This window comes from Macaca mulatta, chromosome 12 (genome assembly GCF_049350105.2).
Source record: "Macaca mulatta isolate MMU2019108-1 chromosome 12, T2T-MMU8v2.0, whole genome shotgun sequence".
NCBI classification, from domain to species: Eukaryota; Metazoa; Chordata; class Mammalia; order Primates; family Cercopithecidae; genus Macaca; species Macaca mulatta.
This window is the reverse complement of record NC_133417.1, coordinates 53,242,987-53,266,017: the sequence shown is the minus strand read 5'-3', so window position 1 is coordinate 53,266,017 and position 23,031 is coordinate 53,242,987. Positions and strand designations below refer to the sequence as shown.

The window sequence follows — 23,031 nt, the reverse complement described above, 5'->3', positions numbered from 1 at the left end:
TGGGGAGGGATAGCATTAGGAGAAATACCTAATGTAGGTGACGGGTTGATGGGTGCAGTAAACCACCATGGCAAGCATATACCTATGTTACAAAACTGCACGTTCTGCACATGTACCCCAGAACTTAGAGTATAATTTTTTTAAAATAGTGGTGTGTCTGTGTGGTGGTGTCGGGGGTGAGGATAAGAATAGGAGAAAGCAAAATCATGTTAAATGTCTCATTGTACACATGGGAAAGTATTAGACAATTTTGCTCTTGACACTGAAAGAGAAATGAAGCACTAGTAGAATAAGAATATGATATAAAACTTCCAAATGAGAACCAGAATAGAAAAAGATTAAGAAAAACTTGATGGATATAGCAGAATAAAGGAAGAGAAAAATAAAATAGCAAAGAAGTATTATCTGGCATTGAAAAGTACAAACGATGAAAGTGGACTTCCCATATCAATAAGGGACACAGGAAAATCCAAGCATTCTCACTTTCCAGTACATGTATTGTTATTGCCCAACTAGGTTCTTCCCTGCTGCCCAAAAATACCAATATAATGAGAACAGCAGACGTGTTGAAGCAAAGACAGAGTTTAAATATCATAAGGCAGGCCAGTGGCAGGACAGGAGATAATTGTCAAGCCTGTCTCCTGGGAGAATTTGGTGGCTAGGGTTTTTCAAGGAGTTTGGTGGGTACGAGGCTAGAGAATGTGGAATGCTGATGGGTTGGGTTGGGGATGAAATCACACGGGGTCGAAGCTGTATTCTTGTGCTGTTTCTATTCCTGAGGGTGGGGGCGTCACAACCTGCTGAGTCAGTTTCTTGGTAGGGGTTACTGGTCAGGATGGTGCCAGCTCAGCCATCAGAATGCAAGGTCTGAAAAATACCTCAAACACCAGTCTTAAGTTTTACCATAATGATGTTATATACAGAAACAAGTGGGGAGTTACAAATCTTGTGACCTCCAGCTACATGACTCTTGAACCATAGTTTTAACTGTGTGGCCAATTTGCTAATTTTACAAATGCAGTTTCAATCCCCAAGCAAAGTGGGGGTTAGCTTCAGGGAGGGACTGTTAATCATCTTTGTTTTAAAGTTAAACTGTAAACTAAATTCCTCCCAGAGTTAGTGCACAGTTTGACTGATGCCCAGGAATGAGCAAAGGCATTTTGTGAGGTTGGAAGCATGATGGAGTCAGCTCTGTCAGATTTCTCTCATTGTCATAATTTTTGCAAAGGTGATTTCAGTAGGAGATGAGACAATAAATAAAGAAAGAGAAATGTTTTCTAAAAAGAAGTGTAAAAAATAGCATAAAATGAGAATATGTTTTTTTTTCTCACAATAACAGTGAGATCATTCAGTTCTTTGTCTAGGAATATATTACTTTCAGCCTTGTCTAGGAAACAAAATGGAATTTTATGTTGCTTATGATACTTGCACCTTAGCAATTTCTAGGCAAAGGTTAAAACTAAAGGAAAATACAAAGATATATAAAGATATATCAGGCAAATGCAAACAAAAAGCACAGACAACAAAAAGTAAAAATAGATAAATGGAATTATATCAAACTAAAAAGCACTTCTGTACAACAAAATAAACAATCAATAGAGTGAAGAGACAATCTATAGAATGGAAGAAAATATATGTGAACCATACAATTGATAAGGAGTTAATATCTAAAATATATACAGAACACAAAAAACTCAACAAGAGGCAAACAAATAACTTGATTAAAAAGTGCGCAAAGGACCTGAATAGACATTTCTCAAAAGAAGACATACAAATGGTGAATAAGTATATGGAAAAATGCTCAACATCACTAATCATCAAAGAAAAGCAAATTAAAGCCACAATGAAATATCACTACACACTTGTCAGAATAGCTATTACAAAAAAAAAAAAAAAGATAAGTAGTGGCAAGGATGTAGAGAAATGAGAACACTTGTACACTAAGTAGAAATGTGAATTAATACAGTAATTATGGAAAACAGTACGGAAGTTCCTCAAAAAACTTAAAAACAACTAGTACATGATCCCACTAGTGGGTATTATCCAGAGGAAATGAAATAAGTCTTTCAAAGATATATCTGCATTCCAGTGATCACTGTAGCATTATACAACTAATAGTCAAGATATGGAATCAACCTCAGTGTCCATCAACAGTTGAACAGGTAAAGAAAACACGGTGTATGAACACATAAGACAATACCACTTAGCCTTAAAATGAAGGAAATCCTGTTACTTGTGAAAACATGGATGAACTTGGAGGGATTATGTTAAGTGAAATAAGCTAGGCACAGAAAGACAAATACTGCATGATTTTATTTACATGTGGAATCTAAAAAAGTCAAACTCATAGTAGCAGAGAATAGAATGTGGTTACCACAGACTGGAGGGGAGGAGGGCATGGGGGAGATGCTGGTCAATGGGTACAGAATTTCAGCTGGACAGGAAAAATAAGTCCAAGGGACCTATTGCATAATATGGCAATTGTGGTTAATACAAATATATTGTGTATTATGACACAATGACGATTGCTAAGTAGATATTAAGTGTTCTCATCACACAAAATGGTAAAAATGGAGGTAATGCATATGCTAACTAGCTTGATTTAGCCATTTCACAATGTATACATATTTCAAAACCATAAATATATACAATTTTTCTTTGTCAATTAAAAAAGTAGAAATAATAAAAGGCAGAGTGGAAACATCAATAGCATACTGATGGAAATTAGAGCAAAATGTATTATATAGGCAAAACGAATTATTTTAAAGTGATTAAAAAGTATAGATCCACAATGAGGATATGTACTTTATGAACTTTTATACTAGAAATAACATAGTGCTGAAATACAAAATAAAAGCTATTTGAAATTCAAGGAGAACATGAAGAGATGGAAATAATTGTTTTGGGAAAATAACTTCTTTCAAAAAGTCATTTACAAATCAAACATCCACAAGTAAATTAAAGAATTAACCAACATAACAGATGTACCTAACCTTGTATATAACAGAGAATGTAATTCTCTTCAAATGTCCACAGAATGTTTACCAAAATTGATTATATTCCGTACTACAAAGAAAACATCACTGAACTCCAAAAATTAAAAATTTTATAGGCCAGCCACTAATCATAGGGTAATAAAACTAGGAACAAATGACTAAAGATAAAGAACGTAAATAAAATTACCTAGAGCCTAAAAATCATTCTCTAAAGATGAAACTGAAACATCAATTACAGACTCCATATTTTAACAATAAAAATAAAGGCAGCAAAAGCTCTTAAGATGGGTCTTTGTTATGAGAGTGAGATATGAGATATGAGGCTGAGCTCATATTCCTATCTTTTCTCTCTTGAGATCTCCTTAAAATACTGGTAAATAAATACATTTTTAAAGGGATAGCAAACAATAAGGAAAAGGAATAAAGGGCTATCTGTTTGTGGAAAAGGGAATTAAAAAATTTCAGAAAGAAGGAAATCAGAAGGAGTGGTGAGGGATAAAGAAGAGCAGTAGAGGAAGGGACAAAAGGTGAGGAAGGGGCCAACCTGCTGTAGGAATCCAAGAAAGGCAGGGAAATTGGAAACACAAAATACAATGAACTTTAGTAGAGACCTATGAGGCTGAAAACAAAAAAATAATTGAAAGTCAGAAGACAGCCGAGCATGGTGGCTGACACCTGCAATGCCAGCACTTTGAAAGGTCAAGGCAGGAGGATTGCTTGAGGTCAGGAGTTCAAGACCAGTCTGGCCAACATGGTGAAACCCCGTCTCTACCAAAAGCACAAAAATTAGCCAGGTATGGTGGTGCATGCCTGTAATTCCAGTTATTCCAGAGGCTAAGGCAGGAGAATCGCTTGAACCCTGAAGGCTGAGGTTGCAGTGAGCCGAGATGGTGACACTGCACTCCAGTCTGGGTGACAGAGTTAAACTCTGAAAAAAAAAAAAAAGAAAGAAAAAAGAAATAGAAAGGAAGTAATGGAGGTCTCTTCTCCAAAATATTGAACACAATTTTGCTGAGAACAAGGATGGCTAGAATGAGAGGCAATGCTCTCTATCAGAGACATCAGCTTTCATATTTAGTGGTTGCAAAATATAAGGCTAACATTATGCATACCTTATCCAAGACAAGCCAACCAATACACTAGTCTGTTCATACACAGAGAGATCCGAGCTTTCCTATTACTTTATTTAAAAAGTAAACAGGCATCAGACACATGAGTCACATCTGCCACAATGAAGAGAAAAAGAAAGACAACAAATGGGGGGCGGGATATCAACCACTGAGAAAAGGGAGAATATTTATAAAATACAAAAATAACTTTGAAAAACTTCTAATACACTGTATCCATGAACAAGAGGAGGATATCTTAAAGAATAAGCATCAAATATGAAAGAGGTCTTGGAAATTGAATATATGCTTGCTAAATTCAATAAGTGATTTGGAAATCTAAGTTGAGAAAAATCTTCAATAAGTGGAATATAAGCACTAGGTGGGTAAAATATGAGAAAGTTAACAGTTATAGAAGATTGATTCTAAAGGGTTGACGTTCAGCTAAAAGGAATCCCAGAATGAGAATATGTAGGGAAATATAGAGGAGAAAATAATCATAGATATAATTGAAGATAATTTTTTAGAGACAAAAAAGGGTATAAGACTTCAGACTGAAAGTCCTTGTATGCCAAGTATACTACACTAAGAAAACAAAAACAAAAACAAAACAAAACAAAACAACAACAAAAAAAAACTCAAAAAACTCACAACTAGATATATCTCTATAAAATTTTGGACCACTAGATAAGGAGATCTTAAAGGCTTCTAGATAGAAACAGGTCACACATCAATTATATGATCAACATCACTGGAGGAAGTGAAACAATGTCTTAAAAGTTGTGAGAAAAATGATTTTAAACTCACATATCTAGGGAAAGCAGTTCTCAAATACAAAAGTAAAATAAAAATTTTCTAGAAATACAAGGACTTAAAATTTTATCTCCTATGTATCCTTTAATACCTCTATTAAAGAAGAAATCTATAATAAATTACAGACTTTTTTGGATTGATCTGAGAAGAAAACTTGGAGCTTTAAACCTGTTTATTAAAAAAATTGAAAAATATAAACCAAGCATTGAATTCAAGAAAACTGAAAAGAAGGAAAATATGAACCTAAAGAAACAGAAAAAAATAAGAGATGAATAAAGATAAATACAAATAAATGAAACAAAAAACAGAAAGGCAGACTTGAACAACTGCAACAAAAGCTGCTCCCTTTTAAAGATGAATACAACAAATGATTCTAGTGATATTTCAATACTTTCAATGATCTTAGAGAAAGAAAGTCTTTAATTTTATTTATCAAACTAGTGTAGTTTACTACAAAACATGACAATGACAAGACAAAATAAAACCTGAAAACCAATCTCACTTATTCATTCAGTAAACATTTACTGAGTGTCTATTCTATGCCAAGCATTGTACCAGGCATGAAGGATAAATAAAAATAAGTAAATAAAAATAGAAATCCCCACCCACCTCTATGGATATTAGATTTTAAAAATAAGCAAACCAAATACATAATGAAGTAGAGTTTAAATGGAGAATATGAAATGTCTATGTTGGGAAATTTAATAAAATATATCATTATAATAATAGGCTAAAAAACAAAAACCAAATGACTATCACTATAAATGCCTCAAGTTATTTGATAATGTTCAATATCCATTTTTATTTAAAATACTCCTAGCAAATTAGAAACTGTACATGGTACATTTATTTAACATTATTTTGTAAGAATTAGCCAACACAACCAGATAAGAATATGATATTATATATAAATAATGGCAAAGATTTAGAATTACAATTAACTACTAATGATAAAATAATCGACATGAAAAAAACCCTCAGCTTACCAACTAAATTAATAAAACAGTTCAGAAAGATGGGCTTCTAAAAAATATATATACAATAAAAATGAAAACAAGGAGAGCCTCGTATAAATAGAAAGATAACATAAAGTATAACAGAAAGAAAAGAGAGGGGGATGCTGTGGTTCAAGCCTATAATCCCAGCACTTTGGGAGGCCTAGGTGGGGGGATCGCCTGAGATTAGGAATTCAAGACCAGCCTGGGGGCCGTTTAGGGAGACAAGGCTGTACAAAAGAAAAAAGAAGGAAGGGTGCACTCATCCCAGCTGATTCCAACACTTTGGAAGGCCAAGGCAGGCAGATCCCTTGAGCCTCAGAGTTCGTGATCAGCCGGGGCAATATGGTGAAACTACAGCTTTACAAAAACTAGCTGGGCTTGGTGGGGCATGCCTGTGGTCCCAGCTACTCTGGAGGCCAAGATGGGGAACTGATTGAGCCTGGAAGGCAGAGGTCAAAGTGAGACGAGATCACACCACTGCGCTCCAGTCTGGGTGAAAAAGTGGGAACCTGTCTCAAAAAAAAAAAAAAAAAAAAAAAAAAAAGAGAGAGAGAGAAAGAAAAAAAAAATAGTTCACAATAGCATCCCAGAATATATAGACCTGGACAGACCTGGAATAAATAAAACAGAAGATGTATTATTAGAATCAGTGGGCGTAGGATTGGTTCTTCTGCAGGATAGGTAATTCATATGGAAAAAATCAAATTAGATACCTACCCCAAGTCATACATAAAACAAAACCAGGTGGATTAAAGACTTACGCATAAAAGCAAACAACATTTTAAAAAGTTAAAGAACACTATATATTATTGAACAATAATGTATATTTAGTAAAAACATAAAAATATCCATTCATATGAACACTATGAACACACTGATTTCAGGATAATGGTTACCTCTGGAGAGGGAGGCAAGGGGAAGGAATGGAGATTGGCTTTAGCTTTGTCAGTAATATATTATTTCTTTTAAAAAGTGGGAGAGAAAACAGAACCAATGCGATGTCATTTGATTAAAAGTTACCAATGTCATTATTTTCTGTACTTTTTAATATGTTCAAAATATTTCATGAGGAAAAGTAAAATCAGAAAAATGTAAACATCTTTAATCCATCTGATCTTTATTTGGGCTGATGCTAAATTGTGAGATTAGTGTACTCATTTTATCCCAAATTTCACAACTCTATTGAACAATTCATCCTTTCTCTATTTTAATTTGAAATGCCACTTAAAACAAACTGTAACTTTCTCTATACCCAGATCTATTTCTATCTTTTTAATTCCTTTTTTATCTGTCTACTGTGGTCTCAATACCCCTTATAATACATTTTTAAATGGATAGATGTCAAAGCCTGCATAACTCCTCCTTCTACTCACACCCTTCACCTCCCAAATCAACATTAGCCTCATACCTCCTGCATGTTTTTTGTTCTTTATGGCATTCAGATTAAATGTTAGAAGATCTTCAGTGATTCCTGATAAAGCTTGTTTCATTCTTTGCTGTATCCCAACAGCCTCCGTAGAGCGTGACATACAACAATCACTGAATAAGTATCTGTTCTTCTGTTTTTCTTTTAATCAACAAAACAAAACATCTGAAAACCTAGGATTATATTTACAGACTAATGTGGAAGAAATTTGAATTTTATTGTGTTAGTCTTACCAGTCTATTTGTTTAAATGTCTCTCAGAAAAGTTTTATAGTTTTCTTCAGATAAATTGTTTATAAGTGCCTGTTATGTTAATCCTTGTTATTCTATAGGTTTTGTTATTATTACTGGTAAGCTTTTTCTTTTTATTAATTGATTATTGATAGGGGAGTTACTATTTTACAAAGTAATTTTTAGTCTAGTATATTTGCAGACATTTTCTATTAATTCTACATAGGCAATAGTAACATGTGCAAATAACAGTTCTGTCTTGCTAGTCAATCTTCTATTTCTCTTATTTCTCTTTTTCTTACTGCATTGGGTAGAACTTCTAGTATAATGTGGAAAAGTTTGCATGACAAAACAGGTAACCTTTTCTTTCACACTTTAAAGTGGCATGCTTGCTATTCTTAAAATGTTTTTTTCCTTATTTTTTGTAAATACCTTTTTATCATATTAAGAAATTGTCCTCCTATTCCTAATGTGCTAAGAGTTTTTCTTATAATTATTGTTCAATTTTATTGAATGCTTTTAATGTATCTATTGGGATGACCATATGGTTTTTCTCCTTTAATCTGTTCAATGTTATAGATTACACTGATAGATTTTAAAAAAGAAAAACATTGAACCATTTTTGAATTCCTCAAATAAAGCCCACGTGGTCAGGAGATACCAACACAAACAACTCACTTTGATTTATCAATATTTTATTTAGTGTTCCTGCATTGAAGTTTCCATGTGAGACTGTCCTATAATTTTTCTTTCTTGTATTATCTTTGCCTGATTTAGATATTAAAATCAAAAGAGAAGCTTTCCCTCTTTTCTTGAAACACTTCTCTCCCTCTCCACACTAACCTAAGTCACCATTTGGATTATCCTCTTAATCCTCCCTTTCTTTTCAAATTTATTTAAGCATTTATTTTTTCTCTTTCCTGAACTTGTTCTTTCTCCCCAGCCTGCCACCTCACATACTCCCTAGAATGTAAACTCCACAAAAGTAAGCAGCTTGTCTATTTCCAGAAATGAAGTCTGTGTTAAGCATATAGCAGAGTCTCAAAAATACTTTTTGAACAAATAAAAGAAATGAAATCCTACTTTTCATCCATCAAATTAGCAATACAAAAACTTATAATATCCATATTGCAAAATGTACGTAGGTATGCATATATTAATATAATGTTTTGAAAGAGTAAGTTGAAGGTAACAACTAAAAGCCTTTAAAATGTGCTATCTTTTGATGAAGCAAGTGCATTTCTAGCAATTTATTTTTCTGAAGTAATTCAATAATGTGCAAAGGGATGAAAAATATTTTTTATTAAAGCATTGCTTATGACAAAAAACTAAATAACCTAACTGTTCAATAATCTGTGATTTTTCATCAAATTATGATACATCCATAGAACAGAATAGTATGTACTTCTAAAATTGCCATAGAAACATGTTTAGAATACATTGTGAATTTTAAAAAGATGGTCCTAATATAATATGTAGTATCATCCTACTTTGGCTAAAGAGTTCATTTCTATGAATTGAACAAAGCCTGGAAAAATATACACAAAAATGTTGCTGTTGTTTTCATCAGGTACTGGAATTGTAAAAGTTTTTCTTTTCTTTTCCTTGTGTTTTTCCTCCTGTAGACCATGAAACATTATGTTTTAGGTAGCAAAACATAAATTTAAAAAGAAAAGTATGTGAACACCATGCTGTTACCAATTTAATGAGAAATCTCGGGCACTGGGAAGTAATCATCAAGTATGTGTGTTTGCGTATGCGTGTGTGTACATGCACACATATATGTAAATGACAGTCTGTTGATGGCTGCCCAGTGTCTGAACACATTTTTTATTTTGGGAAATCTCAAAAAGTCTGGGATAATCCCTTTCCTAGTTATTTGGTTACTGATCATCAGTCATGTTACCTTTGTTAACCAAACTAATGCTCCCACCCAGGACTTTGAATTTTGTGAGAGTGAGGCAGAGGTGTAGAAGACCATCAGAGATTACTCATGGAAGCTGCGGTCACACTGAAACAGCAAACTTCAATGAGTGTCCAAAGGCAGCAGAACCCAGCTGCATGTTAAAGATTGTCCAGTGGAAACTGTATCAGCAGCAGATTTCAAAGCAGAATTTTCCTATGGTATGGCACTGGTAGGGCTTTATCTTTCCTCATTTCTACTAGTTTCTTAAGTCTAGTTCTGCAGCACCCCTAAAGATTCTGTGGGCTCTATGATATTACCAAATATTCCTTTTCTGCTTTAGACAAAGCTGGCTTCTATTGTTTAAAACTAAGAATTCTGATTGGTACGATGCCTAGCAACTATCATGAATCATAGTCTTCCATTTCAGAAACTGCCACTATTTTTCTAGGTAGTTCAAAAGCATACTAGAAAGAGAATGCAGTGAAGCCAGACTGATCAGGTTTGAATACCAGCTACTATAATTACTAGTTGTGTGTGACCTTAGACAATAGACCTAACCTCTCTCAGTCTTAATTTCTTCATCTGTAAATTATTATTATTATTATTATTTCTTCTTCTCCTTTTCCTTCTTTAGTAGAGACAAGGTCTCACGATGCTGCTCAGGCTGGTCTCAAACTCCTGGACTTAAGCGATTGTACCACATAGGCCTCCCAAAGTGATGGGATTACAGGTATGAGTCATCCTACCGAGCCTGTAAACTATTTTTGATCATCCAACAACATTAACATTTTGCATCTTTCATATTTATCTCAAATTCTTAAATTTCTTCTGGTATTTCAGGGTCCACATCTACATGTGCACTTTGAAATGATGTATATATCTCCATTATCTTGAACACTACTTGTCAATACTATCAACTCTTTCTACTCACTAGGTTATAAACTAAATGCATAAACTATAAACTCTTACAAATAAATGCAAATGTCTGCTTTCTTCAATACATAGGTTGCTGGAGTACTGCTAGACAAATTAGAAGTAACCCATAAAAAGCCAAGATGGCTTTTGGCCAGACTCATAAAACTATGTTCAGATTAAAAACAAATAAAACAGGAGCCTATATGTAAAAATCATTGAAAAATGAAAAACAACTTAAATCATTAATGAACTCTCATGAAGATACACTAATGTAGAATTCCATTGCTAATGCATAGTAAAAGATAATTAGATTCTTTTGTCTTCTCCCTTAATTGTGCAGCAGGGCAGCTATCCCGGGATCTTATTTCACACCCCGAAATATTCCTCAAACTCTATCCTCCACCCAATATGACTTTTTCCTTCAATACATCCACTTTTCTGGTCTTTCAAGATTGATTATATTCTCCCTCAAACTTACTAATGTAAGTGATTCCAGTTTTATTGGCTTCTTTCAAGTTTCCTCCCTTCCTAGTACCTAAAACAGCACCAAAAATTGGCCCTTAATTTGAGCAGGAAACAGGGAAAGACTTATAAACTTTTAAGTATTAATAATCTTTTATCTTCTCCCATGGCTTACAAGAAGTTTCCTCCTCTCTTCATCTCCCTCTCTGTCTCGGCCTCCCAATGCACATACCACAACTGTGTACATTTGTGCCACGACATATTTTGATCTAAAAACTCCACTGTGTCTTTAAAAATGCTCAGCAATCCTACATTTCCCTGACTAGTCCTTTTCTCTATTTCTCAGCCCAGATATTTCTTCTGAGCTCAGTTCACAAATTCCACAGTCTTCTGGATATCTTCATATGAGCACCCTATGGTCGTTTCAAATATGAAATTTATGGAGAATAAAAAACTCATCAACTTTTCCCCTAAATTGTCTCTTTCTTGTATTCTCCACCCAAATATCAACTTTTCATCTCGTCAGTCAAACAAGGAGTGATTCCTGACCTTTTCCTTTGAATCACACTCAGTGTTCATGAACCAGGAAGTTGATTGTTGAATTTGCTAAGTATCTCTTGATATTTGTTGCAATTAGCTTAGGTCAGACTAGCATCCATGCTTTCCTCTATTTGGTCTTCCCACCTCCAGATCAGTCTCACCTAAGTCTATTGTTTTTACTATAGTCAAAACAATCTATCTAAAATACCAATGGCATTCTGTTACTTAACTATATGGGTTCTCCAGTCTGACTGTTGAGTTTTCAATCAGGCTTAATGACCAACTAGGAAGAAGAGACAGTGTATGCCATAGTTGTTAAGCACATAGACACTACAGTCTGTCTGCCTTGGTTCAAATCCAGCATTGCCTTCATATATGACCTTGGACAAATTACTTAACCCCACAGGGCTCAATTTTTTCCCCTTCTTTCTATTTATTTATTTCCACAGGGCTCAGTTTTTTTTTTTTTATAAAACTGAAATGACAAAAGCATCTGTATTATAGTGTGGCTGTGAGGGTTACATGAATGAACATAAAGCTCTTGTAGAGTGACAGCCATATAAACGTATGCTATTATTATATGGCCTTACATAGAATTTATAACCTTTCTGGACTTCAGTCTCTTCCTCTTCTACAAATAGGAATAATATGTATGACACATTTTTTTTGACCTTAGATGATAAAAGAGATTAATGTTATATGTCATCCTCTGGTAAACATTCCTTGATCTCCCATTTCCCCAGTGTAGGAATAAATGTATAGGCATACCTTGTTTTTTTTGCTCTTCACAGCTATTGTGTTTTTTACAAATGGAAGGTTTGCAACAACCCTGCATTCAGCAAGTCTATGGGTGCCTTTTTTTCCCACAGCATGTGCCCACTTCACGTGTCTGTGTCACATTTTGGTAATTCTTGCAATAGTCCAAACTTTTTCATTATTATTACATCTAACATAGTGATCTGTGATCAGTGACCTTGGATGTTTCTACTGTAACTGTTTTGGGGTGCCATAACACATATCCATATAAAAAGGCAAATTCAATCGATAAATGTTGTGTGTGTTCTGACTACCCCAGAATCCAGCTGTTCCCCCATCTCTCTCCCTCTCCCCTAAGACACAACAATATTCAAACTAGGCCAAGTAATAACCCTTCAATGGCCTTTAAGTGTTCAGGTGAAAGGAAGAATCACATATCTCAATTCAAATCAAAAGCTAGAAATAATTAAGCTTAGTAAGGAAGACATGTCAGGCTGACAGCTAGGCTTCTTGTGCTGAACAGGTAGCCAAGTTGTGATTGTAAAGGAAAGTTATTGAAGCAAATTAAAAGTGCTACTTCAGTTAATACACAAATAAGAAAGTGAAACAGCCTTTTTGCTGTGAAATAGCCTTTTTGCTGATAAAAAGTTTTAGTGGTTTGGGGAGAAGATCAAACCAGCCACATTTCCTTAAACCAAAGTCTAATCCAGAGCAAGGCCCTAACTCTCTTCAATTCTCTGAAGGCTGAGAGAGGTGAGGAAGCTGCAGAAAAAAAGTATGACCCTAGAAAAGCAAGGTGGTTCCTGAGGTTTAAGAAAAGAAGCCATCTCCACAACATAAAAGTGTGAAGTGAAGCAGTAAGTTCTGATGGAGAAGCTTCAGCAAGTTATCTAGAAGCTCTAGCTAAGATCATTGATGAACAAACAACAGATTTTCAGTGTAGATGAAACAGCCATCTATCTATTAGAAGATGCCATCTAGGACTTTCACAGCTAGAGAAGTCAATGTTCAACTTCAAAGCTTCAAAGGACCCACTGATTCTCTTGCTAGAGGCTAATGCAGTTGGTGATTTTAGGTTGAAGCCGATGGTCACTAACCATTCCAAAAAGCCTAGGGTCCTCAAAAATTATGCTAAATCTACTCTGCCTGTGCTCTATAAGTGGAATAACAAAACCTAGAGGATAGCACATCTGTTTGCAGCATGATTTGCTATTTTAAGCTCACTGTTGAGAGACCTACTGCTGAGAAAAAAATACTCCTTTCAAAATATTACTGCTCATTGACAGTGCACCTAGTCATCCAAGAGCTGTGATGGAGATGTACAAAGAGATTAATGTTGTTTTCATGCTTGCCAACACAATATCCATTCTGTAGCCCATGGATCAAGTCTTTCAACTTGAAAATGCATCAACTTTAAAGTCCTTTTAATTAAGAAATACATTTTGTAAGGCTATACCTGCCATACACAGTGTTTCCTTGATGCATCAGGGCAAAGCAGATAGAAAACCTTTTGGAAAGGATTTACCAATCTAGATGCCATTAGGAATATTCATTATCTCTGACCTGGGTAGAGCAGCATCTGCTTGGTGGTGCCCATCTCATATCAGCCAGCGATACAGCAATCCCTTGTTTATCCCTTGGCCTTTGGTCTGTACCCATGCCTGGTTCATGTGTGGAAAATATGGGGACAGGAGAGAAGAATATTCTTGATTCATGGGAAGAGGTCAGAATATCAATATTAACAAGAACTTGGAAGGAGTGAATTCCAACCATCATGGATGACTTTGATGGGTTCAAAACTTCAGTGGCGGAAGTATCACAGATGTTGTGGAAAGAGCAAGAGATCTCTAATTAGAAGTGGAGCCTGCAGATGTGACTGAATTGCTACAATGTCATGATAAAATTTGAACAGATGAGCAGCTGCTTCTTATGGCTTAGAAAGTAAGTGGCTTCTGGAGGAGGAATCTACTCTTGGTGAAGATGCTGTGAACATTGTTGAAATGATAACAAAAGATTTAGAATATTACAGAAACTTAGTAGCTAAAAGAGCAGCAAGGTTTGAGAGAATTGATTCCAGTTTTGAAAGTAGTTCTACTGTGGGTAAAATTCTATCAAACAGCATCGTATGCTAGAGAAATCTTACATGAAAGGAAGAGTCGACCAATGTGGCAAACTTCATTGTCTTATTTTAAAGAATTGCCACAGACAACCCAATATTCAGCAACTATTACCCTGACCAGTCAGCAGATGTCGACATTGAGGCTAAACCCTTCACTAGCAAAAAGATTATTACTTGCTGAAGGCTCAGGTGATCAGTAGCTTTTTTGTTGTTGTTGTTAGCAATAAACTATTTTTAAATCAAGGCATTTATATAACTGTGAGGGAAATGGCTGCGCTTCAGTCAGGAGTAGGCTGAGGTGGCCTTCTGGTGCAGCATAACTCAGTGAGTTTGAGGTGCAGGTACACAACACACCACGTGAGGAGCATTAGATGATGACCTATGTGAGCTCATGCTTGGCTCAGAGTCGCTATTGTCTGTAAAAGGTATAATTACCCTGCTAACGCTGCACATATGGTTCACTTGCACCAGAGAGAGAGTAAAGCCATGTCGAAACTGTCTACAATTCCTTGAGTGTTTTTCCAGCTACTCGCCACTCACCCACCAACTCCCCTTGGACCTCAGTTAGAACTGACAATTGGCATCACAAATACGATCCTGAGGTGAGTGAGCCCACTTATTCCACTAATTCCGGGTCGGCCATGTGTCCACAACATGGGTTGTGATACCCGGTGGCAGCTGTGCTGCTTGGATGGGCTCTGATGGAAACATGGGCAGAGGTAGATGGGTCCCGAGCGAGCATGGAGAAGATGCTGAAGCAGCTGGAATCACAGAGCACTGAGAATGAACGAGTCTTTGCTTGCAGAGTTAGATGGGCATTTTGACTGCACTACGAGAACTACATAGCCAGTCCCTGAGGCGAGCGGTTGGCACAAGGGCAAGGTGACCACACCCTGACTGAGTGGCTATGTGCAGCCATATGGACTGTGTGGAATGACACTGGTGAAATACCTGAAACTGTGAGTAAATGGCAGTCATATGCTGACTTGGTGCAAGTCATCCAGGAGATGGGTATGCAGCAGGCTATGTCTGACCTGAATACCCAGAGGCCAGATGATGAACATTTCACCTCCCACATGAGGAGTCTCATGTTGGGTTCCGCACTCGAGTGCCTTTGGCTCCCTAGCTGCTGTACCCACCCTGTACATAGGGTGACACAGACATGAAGTGACCACTGCTATGGCGGCCTTGGGGGAAGCAGAAGGCCACTGGCAGGACCAATGGGTCTGCGCCTTAAAGAAGGGGAAAATGCCCTCCCCATGAGAGAAAAGGGGGCCTCAACAAGTGACACGCTCATGGATGTGGATAGATTGGATTTTGGCTGGGGTTGACCAAGAGAAAATCAAGAAGCAGCCCAATGAAGTACTCTTAGCTTTGTGGAGACAGTTGTCTCCAGAGCAGCAATTCCAGAAAATGCCCAAGGGGGAGAAAGACACTGCTGCGCCACCTGGTCCCACCCGGGTGCTTTAGCTCAAAGACTACTTGCTGCAGCCAGGTGGAAATGTAGAGCTGTTTCTGCTTGATTAGGGAACTGGCCGAGATGCCCAGTTTGGGGGGACACTGGATGATCGGAGGCCACATGCGGAATTAGCGATCCACTCGTCCCCCACCAACGTACAGTGGGTGCAGGTGCTGGCACTGGTGGATACTGGTGCAGATTGCAGCCTTCTTTATCGGAACCTGAATAAGTATCTGGGCAAACCTGCTTACCTTGATGGTTATGAAAGCCAGTCAGTGAACGTGAAACCTGTATCTCTGTATCTTGGCATCAGTTGTTTGGCTCCCTGTTTATATACTGTGTGTGTTTCTCCCATACCTGAATACATTCTGGGGGTGGACATTTTACATGGCCTGGCATTACAAACCACAGCCAGTGAATTCAAACTCCAAGTGCATGTGGTGAAGCTGGTGCTGCACAGACATATGCATCACCAGCCTCAGGTTCTGCCACACCGATGGGTTACTTCCACCCATCAATACTGCTTGCCGGGTGGACATACATAGATAACTGAGACAAAAAGCTGGAAGAGGTGCAGATAGTGCATGGCACCCATAGCCCCTACAATTCTCCAATGTGGCCAGTTAGAAAGCCTGATAGAAACTGGCAGATGATGGTGGACTACTGGGAACTGAAAAAAGTAACACCCCCTTTGCATGAAGCTGTACCGTCAATCATGGATTTGATGGACCGTTTGATGATGGAAGCGGGACAGTATCACTATGTAGTGGACTTAGACAATGCATTTTTCTCCATCAACATCGCTCCAAAGAGCCAAGAACAGTTTGCCTTCACATGGGACAGGCGACAATGAACTTTTACAGTGTTGCTGCAGGGCTATGTGCATAGCCCCACCATATGTCATGGTCTAGTTGCCACGGATTTAGCTGCCTGGCCAATGCCAGAAGGGGTCCACCTATTCCATTATATTGATGATATGTTAACCTCTGATTCTCTTGCAGATTTAGAAGTGGTGGCACCCCTCTTGTGGTGACATTTGGCAGCATGCAGTTGGGCCGTCAACAAATCTAAGGTCCAAAGGCCTGGTTCATTTGTCAAATTCTTGGGAGTTATCTGGTCGGGTAAGACAAAGGCCATCCCAGAGACTACCGTTGATAAGATTCAGGCATATCTCCAGCCAACCACAATGATGCAGCTGCAAATTTTTGTGGGCCTCCTGGGATACTGGTGGGCATTTATGCCCCATTTAGCTCAAATGATAAAACTATTCCATCATTTATCCAAGAAGGGAGCTACCTGGGATTGGAATGATGCAGCTGAGACTGCCTTCCTGGCAGCCAAGTGGGCTATTCAGCAAGCATAAGCCCTATGGGTAGTGGACCAGGGGCACCTATTTGAGCTGGATGTGCATGTGACCACAGATGAACACAGATGGTTTTGTTTGGGCCCTGTGGCAGTGCACAGAGCACTTGAGGACACCATGGGCTTTTGGTCTCAACTATGGAAGGGAGCTGAGCTCTGATATTCCTTGAGAGAGAAACAGCTAGCAGCTATATATGCCACCCTTCAGGCTTGTGAGAGTGTGACAGGACAGAGTGCAGTCGTCGTGTGGATGACTCAGCCGATAGCAGGATGGGTGTGTTCATGGATAACGACCCCCTGGACTGGGATCGCACAGATATCCACTTTGGCAAAGTAGAGTGAATACTTGGAGCAGTGGAGTGCACTGAGTACAAGTCCCTTTAGCAGCAGAGCTGCAAGAGGTCTTGGGACCTATAGTCCTAACACAAGATAAGGTCATGGGGCCTAAGGCACCCCTAGACCCTGAGCCTTCAGCATTTAAAGGAGGGTGTCCCTCCATTCTCGATAGGCCATGGTACACAGATGGGTCTAGTCGAGGTGCTATAACTGCTTGGACCGCTGTTGCAGTCCAACCTAGTACTGATACCATATGGTTTGAAACCGGGTGTGGACAAAGTAGCCAATGGGCTGAACTTAGCAGTGTGGATGGTGATCACCAAGGAGGTGACACTGATTCTCTTGCAGATTTAGAAGTGGTGGCACCCCTCTGGTGGTAATCTGTACCAATAGCTGGGTGGTCTACCGAGGCTTAACTTTGTGGTTAACTACCTGGAAAATACAGAAGTTGCTAGTCAGCCACTAACCCATTTGGGGTCAAGCCATGTGGCAAGACCTCTGGGAAATGGGTCATCAGAAACAGGTAACTGTTTACTATGTGTCAGGCCATATGCCTTTGGCCACCCCTGGCAATGATGAGGCAGATGCCTTGGCCAAGGTCCAATGGTTAGAGTTGGCACCTACATGAGATGTGGCCTTGTGGCTACGCTGGAAACTGGGACATGCAGGGGGTAAACTGATACAACAGGTCACTAAGCGTTGGGGTCTGTCCCTGCCCACACAAGACATTTGGGAGGCTTTTCAGAAGTGCCCGGCATGTGCTCAGGCATGCCCTAAACAGACAGAGGCACCTGTCCAGTGTTATGCAACAAGTAACGACAGGGCGAGTGCCCTTGACCAGGCAGAAAGCAGACTACATCGGGCCGCTGCCAAAGTCACAAGGGTATATGCATGTGCTAACAGATGTGGACACAGTCACAGGCCTGTTGTTCACCTACCCTTGGAGGGTGGCTGACCAACAGAACACCATCCAGGCCTTGAAACACTTATGTCCCCTGTATGGTCGCCCTCTGGCCGTTGAGACTGATAGGAGAACACGTTTCACTGGACGACACTTAAAACACTGGGCACAACGAAAGGACATAAAGTGGAGATTCTGTGTGCCATACAACCCACAAGCTGCAGGTATGATTGAGCAATATAATGGGCTCTTGAAGAAGGGGTTATACTTGCATGTCACACTCCTGTCTTTGTAGGGCTGGAGTTCCAGGCTGGACCTGGTGCTCTAAACCTCGAATGAATGGCCATGGAAAGGCAGCCCGGCCCTGGTGGAGGCTTTGTTACAACAGGCTGCCAACCCCATTCAGTTGCAGATACACACTAAGGATGACCTCCTCCAACCAGGTATGATGATGAATGGTAACCTGCTGTTGCCTGACCCAGTGCACCTGAAGGCAGGGGAATAGAAAACCTGGCTGTGGCCATTGACCCTCCAATCCCCCCATTGCCAGTAGTTGGCCATTGTAGCTCTCTGGGTGGAGGGCCAACAATATGACTTGCATGTTATTCCTTGGGTGTTCAATACATGGCCCCCGTGGTTGACTGCTCATAGGGGAATGGCCAGGGAAAGAACCCTCCTCCGGGGGACACATGTACTGTCTGTGTGGCCTATTAAGAGCTCCCCTGTGACTTTGGCACAGATACAAGACCCAAAGGAACCATGGGGAGCTGAGGAGGTGTGGTACCATCGCCCAGGGCAGAAGCCCTTGGCAGCTGCATTGTTATCTAGGGATGAAAAGTTAGCCTCTGTGTTGCCTGTGTTGCCATGATCTACCTTTGTTAGTACCTGTGCCTGCTCTGTCATTTTGACCATAGGTTAACAGGCTCCAACTGCATTGTGTACTGGGCCCACACCTATGCTGAGATGATCAGTGTTTCCAACTGTTGGTTCTGTACCACCCTTCCAGCAGCAGCTGAAGACGGCCGGCCTTGGCACATGCATTCAGCATCTGCGGAGAACTGGACATGGCTGGAGACTTGCGGTTCCATGGCCAATGCCTGGAACACGATGCAGCAAGCTTTGGACAAAGGACACTGCAAGACCCACAGCACGCCTGCCCCCTGGCTGGCCCATAGTGCTTATGATGGGTGGAGCTGGCTAGTGGGGGAACATGTAGTACCCCCAGCCCAAGCACCGCGGTGCAGAGAGCTACATTGGGGTAACACCACTGTGTGGGATGGATATCCATCACAGCCTGTGTAAACATAACACATGTCATCACACTGAACATATGGTAGAAAAGCGGTCCCACCAAGGTTGGTCCCTGATGGATTTTGTGCCCCCCTGGGAGTTTATGGGTCTGTGGGGACACAGGGTGGCCTTACTTACCAGTGAACTGAATTGGATGCTGTGCCTGGGGGTGACCTTATGTACCTGCCACTGTTCTCCCCATGTTGCCCAGATGCCTGCATAAATGGGAGGTGCTATGCTCTTAGCTTTTGTGAGTGCGACGAGCCCCCTGGTGGTTCTACCCCTTGACAATGACTATCCCTGGAGCAGGTGTCATAACTGTAGAAGTACAAGTTACTGCTCTTGCACAGCACACCACTCAGATTCTGAATTCCACCTGAGTGACACTCCTCCTGTTAATGGATGAGGTTGATTAGATCAGAAAGGTGGTGTTGCAAAACCAAATGGCCTTAGACATAGTAACTGCTGCCTTTTACGAACACAACGTTGCACCTTTATCCCTAACAATCAGCAGAACATAACAGCAGCCCTGCAAGGGGTGTCATGGGAGATTAAGGCGGTCAAGAGCCTTGCTGATGAACCCTGCAGAGAGGGTGGGCATCCTAGGCTCTGGCCTATGCTGGGCCCTAATAGTCATGAGTAGCAGAGCTGGGATCCTAGTGGTGAGCTACTGCTCTCCGTATTGTTGTTGTGAGTTATGGATTCAGGGCTCTACCCTATGGGTATGTGTCCCTGCCCAGGGGATGTCCCTGGCCTAAAGGGTGGAAAGTAAGGGAAATGGCTGTGCTTTAGTCAGGAGTAGGCTGGGGTAGACTTCCAGTGCATCATGACTCAGCAGGTTTGGAGCATAGGCGCACAACCCTGCACATTTATGTAACCATGTCACGTGAGTCACATTAGGTGATCACCCACATGAGCTTGTGCTTGACTTGGAGCCACTATTGTCTGTAAAAGGTATAATTACCCTGCTAATGCTGTACATATGGCTTGCTCGTGCCCAGAGAAAGAGTAAAGCCATGTTGAAACTGTCTACAATTCCTTGAGTGATTTCCAGCTACCCGCCACTCACTCATTGACTCCCCTTGGACCTCAGTTAGAACCTGACAATAGCTTTTAAAGATATAATAAGATTGCATACTTAATAGACTACAGTATAGAATACAGATAACTTTTATATGCATTGGGAAAACAAAACAAATCCTATGGCTCACTTTATTGCAACATTTGCTTCACTGGGGTGGTCTGAAACCGAACCTGCAGTATCTCTGAGGTATGCCTGTATATGCCCCCACTGCAACCAATATGTATTACATATTATAGCATTTGTCATATGTAGTTACAACTGACTGTTTCTCTGTCTCCATCACCATACTTGATGTCCCCGGATTGTAAGAGCTATATATTTCCCCAGCAGTTTTCCTATTGTACATTACAGTGAAATTTTATTGTACAAAAACATGGATAACTACATATAAAGGTCTTTTCTCAATGCCTAGGAAAGAGTAAGGGGTCAATATATTTCAATTTTCTCAGTCTGCGGTGAAGATGATGGTGTTACAATCTCCTAGTAAAGTTCCCTCTACTTTTTATTTTGACTTTCTGCATGAAGTACCAGGCCATTAGGTGAGTCTTTTTACGTAGATGAAAGCCAATTTTTACTGCTCAGTTTCAGAACCCAAACCCCAATAATCTCCTCATAATAGGAGATTAAGTCCCTATTTCCATTTCTGGGCCTTCTTTTAAAAAGTGAACACTAGAGAAAAATGTCCATAACAATAGTTCAAGATACATTCTTCAGACACTACAATGCCATGATGACATGGGTAAATGCGATTCTTCCAATAAACATGCTCATGGCTAGAGATTTGTTAAATTTAAAATATTTTCCAGACTGGGTGCAGTGGCTCATTATTGCAATCCCAGCACTTTGGGAGGCCGAGGCAGGCAAATTGCTTGAGCTCAGGAGTCTGAGACGAGCTGGGCTAACATGACAAGACCTTGTCTCTACAAAAAATACAAAAATTAGCTGGGCATCATGGTGCATGCCTGCAGTCCCAGCTACATGGGAGGCTATGGTAGGAGGATTACCTGAGCCTGGGAGGTTGAGGCTGCAATGAGCCATGATTGCACCATTGCACTCGGGCCTGGGAGACAGAGTGAGACTCTGTCTTGAAAAAAAACAAAACAAACAAAGTGTTTTTGTTTTTTATTTTTCCCCTTAAAGATCCACTAACTCGCAGAGGTTTCCATAAAGATACCTGGTATCTGGTATTTCACACCTATTCATAACTAGAATATGAGTCTGTATCTTTCAGTATTTCTTTTTTTCCCTTTTGAGACAGGGTCTCACTCTTTTACCCAGGCTGGAGTGCAGTGGCATGATCTGGGTTCACTGCAACCTTAACTTCTCCGGGATCAGGTGATCCTCCCATCTCAGTCTCCCCAGTAGCTGGGACTACAGGTGCACACCAACATGCCTGGCTATATATATATATATATTTTTTGTATTTTGTAGAGAGGGTGTCTAGCTATGTTCAGGCTGGTCTTGAACTCCTGGGCTCAAGCAATCGGCCCACCTCACCCACCCAAAATGCTGGGATTACAGGCGTGAGTCACCGTGACCAGTGTTTCTTAATAAGGACACTTCAGATATTCTGGACAGCAAAAGTCTTTGTTATATGGAACTATCCCCTGATCCACTGGAAACTTTATATTCCTGGACCCTCTTGATAGTTCTCTCTCTCCAATCACTGTGGCAGCCAACAATGCCTCTACACATTTCTAAACTGTCTCTGGCAGGAGTGAGGTGTGGGAAAACAAAATTTACCACACTTGGCTGAGAATAATTTTGAGTTGGATCATTCATGTAACTTCTAAAATGTACTGATTTATCTAATACAATTATTATTTTGCTGCTGATACCTCACTCATGATAGCAAGGCAGGGAAATTGCAAAGATTACTTCTTCCCCTCTCAAAATGACCTGTCATTTTGAACATACAGCAATCAAATGTTAGAAAAGTCAACAATTGCATTAATTGTTGACCATACGTACATTTGCTAAATGTTATCTTTGAACCATTTTTACACATACTAAGATTTAAGCTAAATATGCAGACTTTGGAACACCTTAAAATATGAAGGAATGACTCTGAAAAATAACAACTCTTCAAGAATTATGACCAAGAGGTATTTTCAATTGAACAGGAATTATGCAAAATGTATACTTTGAATAAATTTATGTTAGCCATTCTACTTTGGCTTATGAAGTATAAGTTACTGAGAACTTTAGTTTTAATACCATAAGTGGGTATTAAATACTTTCAATTGCTTTTTTCTCATTGTAAAACAAAATTATGAAAATGAAGACGAATCATGTTGTATTTTGATGATAAGAATGGTAAGTCACAGGTAAG

At 39.4% G+C, this 23,031-nt stretch overlaps 1 protein-coding gene and 1 non-coding gene across 16 annotated transcripts in view; one reads left to right on the top strand and one right to left on the bottom strand.

The window, feature by feature from the left end:
• MBD5 (methyl-CpG binding domain protein 5) overlaps positions 1 to 23,031 on the bottom strand; it is a 509,020-nt gene that overhangs the window by 240,322 nt on the left and 245,667 nt on the right.
• Positions 13,702 to 13,833, top strand: LOC114671618 (small nucleolar RNA SNORA48). Its single transcript, XR_003721652.2, has one exon. It is a non-coding gene; the product is annotated as a small nucleolar RNA SNORA48 (small nucleolar RNA).